Raw genomic sequence first — 456 nt, forward strand, 5'->3', positions numbered from 1 at the left:
CCTTTCTCTCCTCCTCTCCTCCTCTCTGCCGGATTTCTCCCTCCAGAGGTTTGACTCGCAATAAAAAATACACCTCTGCTGCAGCGACACCTACTGGTCAGCTTCACTCCAAAAAGTCTGAAGCAGGAGCGTTTTCAGCTCTTCAGTGAAAACTGAAGATTCTTATATTTTCAGAAAAAAATCAATAGCTTTCCAGCATGTGAGTCAGTATTTTGAAACTCTAAGCAGCCACAAGGGTTCAGCTGCAAGATGACTCCAGTAGTCTATTTTTGCATTTTAATTTGGAAAAGTGTCCCTTTTTTAAAAGTTTTCATTAAAAGTTCATTAAAAACAAACCAACAAAAAATTGTGAATTGCAATAGAAGACAAAAATATATGTTTTTATTTGTTCTTCTTGTATTTATTAATAGTTTCAAACTCCAGATTCCAACAAAGAAGCTATTAATATAAAAAAAT

The sequence above is a fragment of the Kryptolebias marmoratus genome, linkage group LG3, assembly GCF_001649575.2.
Source record: "Kryptolebias marmoratus isolate JLee-2015 linkage group LG3, ASM164957v2, whole genome shotgun sequence".
Lineage (NCBI taxonomy): Eukaryota > Metazoa > Chordata > Actinopteri > Cyprinodontiformes > Rivulidae > Kryptolebias > Kryptolebias marmoratus.